The 3,601-nt window shown below is 37.2% G+C and overlaps 1 protein-coding gene across 2 annotated transcripts in view; it reads right to left on the bottom strand.

Annotated features, from left to right (window-relative positions):
• The window catches only part of LOC107700399 (docking protein 4-like), a 63,419-nt gene that overhangs the window by 59,062 nt on the left and 756 nt on the right, over positions 1–3,601 (bottom strand). The window lies entirely within an intron of this gene.

Genomic DNA, 3,601 nt, shown 5'->3' with positions numbered 1-3,601 from the left:
TGTCGTACTGGTACACTGTAAAAAAAAATAATTATTTTTTGTGACATTTATGGTAAAAAATAAATTGCTGCAGTGGTTGCCAGAACTTTATCAAAAAAAAAAAAAAATGTAACGTTAATATACCAAATTACTAAAATCTGTTTTTTACCTATATAATATACTTACAACCACTTTTATAAAAAATATATATAAAAAATCTAGATGATAAAGTGAAAGCCTCATTTTGAATCAAAGTTCATCACAAGTAGCTTTTCCACAAGCTGTGGTAAATGTATATAAAGAAGGTGCACGGTGTTATACACACAAATACAAAACATCATCATGGTAGCATACAGTACATGACACAAATATAATACAATAAATTTTAATTTATCAACATAAGATGTAACATAAAACCCTAATAAGACTAAGAAGAAACTTATTTCAATGACAAAACATCAAATGTGAGTGAATTCTGGTCATGCCGATTCATGGTTTTTCACTGTAAATTATAAGAATTGTTCTGTTCATTTAATGTACATTTCACAGCAGTTTACGGTAAAAGTATATGAAATAACGGAGTACAGCAGAGCAGCATCAAGAACATCTAATACTAGGGACAATATTGTCCTCAACGTCTGTGTTGGTTGCAGCCCTGTCTGAACCCACTCATAAGCTCTGAGCAAAGACCTCTTTGCAGTCTCAAAGCTCTGTAGCACATTTTGACACCTTTACACACACAATCCCTGTTAAACCCCTAAAAAACAAAGCATATTTTCAAATCCCAATGCTTCTATTCTTAATTTAAAAAACCCTTGCGTTATGGAAATACTGTGCATTTCAGTGTAAGTGCAGTTCGATAAACACCAAACTGTTTAAATATGCCGCTCAGACATGACAGACAGCAGTGTAGAGAGTCTGTGGCGCGCATGTACGCCAAAGCTCTGGGGAGGGGAGCAGAAATCCAAACAAATCAATGCAGGCCGAGCCCCGGAGATACAGAGCATCCACCACCGCCAATTACTGCAGCGCAGAAACAAACACAGTGGAAGTGAACTGGAAGAGAAGGCAAAGTCAGCTGCTAGCAGGTAAAGCCGCAGTTTTGCGTGTGCGTGAGGCCGAGGGAGGGGAAGAGGGGGGTCTGGATACACTCACACAGGCAGGTTTGCTGGGTCTGGCAGTGCAGGCAGCCCACTCTGTAATTTACAGAGGTGGAATGCAGCATGCAGCCGTGGGTGCTAATTACAGAGCATTCATCTCTCTCTCTCTCTCTCTTTCAGACTGTGAGCCAGCTGACCAAAACCAGCCGACTCCACACTGCTCCGCTGTCAACTGCAACCTTCAGACAAAATGCAGAAGTGCACACACACACATACACACACACACACCAGGACAGCTGTTTGGATAACATCTATGACTCAGGTGTCTTTACACGCTACAAAACCCACAAAAAGGTTTACTAGTATGTAAAGACTATTGTAATAGACCCCATTACAAAACCACTGGAAATTGACTGCCAGTACTTCTAAGGCTATTTATCTCTCTTGACTGGAATCTTTTAGTTATTTTTTAGCAGCTTCTGGTCAGGTCATATAGCATGCACTCTTGGATGGCGCCGATCTCTCCATTGATGGCATGTGTATTGATGCCTGTGCATAGGCTGAATTCTTTGAAAGCCATCAATGAACTGCAAGTGGAAATGCACTTACGCATACTCACATATACAAACACACTCACACTGCCAAAGAAGCATATTGTGTTTAATTACATGAGTTGGATTATACTGGAGAAAGCCTAGATCAGCAGGACAAGAGCCCACTCTTACTTAGTGAAACATCCCCCGTCCACCCACCCCCAGTGCTAAAATTCAATGTAAATTCTTTTTGGATGTGAACGAGGCACAAATAAAGTAGGTAGGGAGAAAAGGATGGACGACAAACTGTTTTAGCTAAAACAGAGTGCTTGACAGGCTGAACGTCCAAGTCATCATGTCAGATTTGTTATGAGGTTCTAATTGTAATACTTGCCGTCTTAGGCAAACATGGTTTGACTACTTACTAATGTAATTTCTCAATATGATTATAGCATATTAATGCTTCTGTTGCAAAACGTTAGACAAAAAATATTGCTAAAAAAAGGTTAAAAAGAAGGGTAACCCTCTTCAGTTGACTCAAGTGACAAGACTGACATTTATCTAATGGGCTTCATTCAATCTCTATCAAGCATTAAATCAGCAGAGTCGGTTTCAGTTTAAAGGGGTTATAGGTTAATAGGTGTTTATCCATCTTAATCTTTATTGTACTCGAAAACAGTTTACCTATGATAACACCATCACGGTAATAAGCTATCTCATTGACAGATAAGATGATTTTTTTAAATTAATTTTTTTACTTTCTATATTCTCTAAAGCCGTGGAGGATTTGCAGACTAATTTATATGAGCTTTAGTGAAGCTGTTTATGCTCAGAGAGATAAGGCTCAGATTAAACGCTGCCCTTTATCAGCATGCAGCACATTCAAAAGACGCTGTTTCAATTTAATTAACTGCCCACAAGACAAGGTGCAAGGCAATTATTTTCCATACTTAGACATTTGTGTGAAAATATGGACAATAAGGACAGTAAGTGGGAACATATCCAGGAAGAGAGGTCTTTGTTTTGTCTCTGGTTATGTCTCAAAATCTACTGATCTGTCTACCTAGAAAGCTTTTTTTAGTCATCAGATGAGTCAGCTGAGCCAACCTGGAACACGCCTCTGAAATCCAAAATGCAACTCTCTTAGGTTGAGTGACATAAGCTGTGTTCGAAATCGTTCAATCATTCACTAATCCCTACATAGTGTCTGGTGGTGAGTGCACCATATCAGCAAAGAGTGAACAGAATTAAGAGAGTGAATTCGGACACTGACTTAGCCATTGATCAAGGGTGAGTTGAGTTGGGCTACTTGATTATGCAATAAGATCAACACTACAACAATATTAATTAATATATTATTAATCTTCAATGGAAGTTTATTACTATATTGTTATTTATAATTTATTGTCTATTCTCTTTATTATTAGTGTTTTTATTACCTTAAATTATATGTATGTGTGCACTATGTCTGTACTTTCTGTACTGGAAGCTCCTGACACCAAGACGAATTCCTTGTGTGTGTAAACACACTTGGCAATAAAGCTCTTTCTGAGTTACTTCTCATATAGACTGGTTAGCTAACATATTATAGGCTTGCTCTCTTCTAGCTCTTCTCTTACCTTTTTAAAAAAAAATCCTAACCAAGGTGATGCCTTGTTATCGTTTTCATCCGGACTTCTGAGCTTATTCATCTCTCAGAAGTTTTATGTGCAGCTTATATAGAAAAATATTAACAATGTCATTTGAGGCCATTTTTATTATAGGGTGTAGTTGCAGTTACTGTTTTTGGCGTAAACTAACTATTCAAACTTTTGTTTTGATATTGTGAAATGAAACTAGTGCCAGTATTTTGCCATTAGTAAAGGTGAAATATCCAGTTCATGACTTAATTAGTTAGTTGGTTATACTTTATTGTCATGTTTTAAGGAAATTTGTCTTACAATGCAATACAATACATATAATAAAAATCAGTACAGTGGAATATATATA

The sequence above is a fragment of the Sinocyclocheilus anshuiensis genome, unplaced genomic scaffold (assembly GCF_001515605.1).
Source record: "Sinocyclocheilus anshuiensis isolate Anshui unplaced genomic scaffold, SAMN03320099.WGS_v1.1 scaffold154, whole genome shotgun sequence".
Classification (NCBI taxonomy): Eukaryota; Metazoa; Chordata; class Actinopteri; order Cypriniformes; family Cyprinidae; genus Sinocyclocheilus; species Sinocyclocheilus anshuiensis.
The sequence above is the reverse complement of the archived record's forward strand: the minus strand, read 5'-3'. Positions and strand labels throughout refer to the sequence as shown.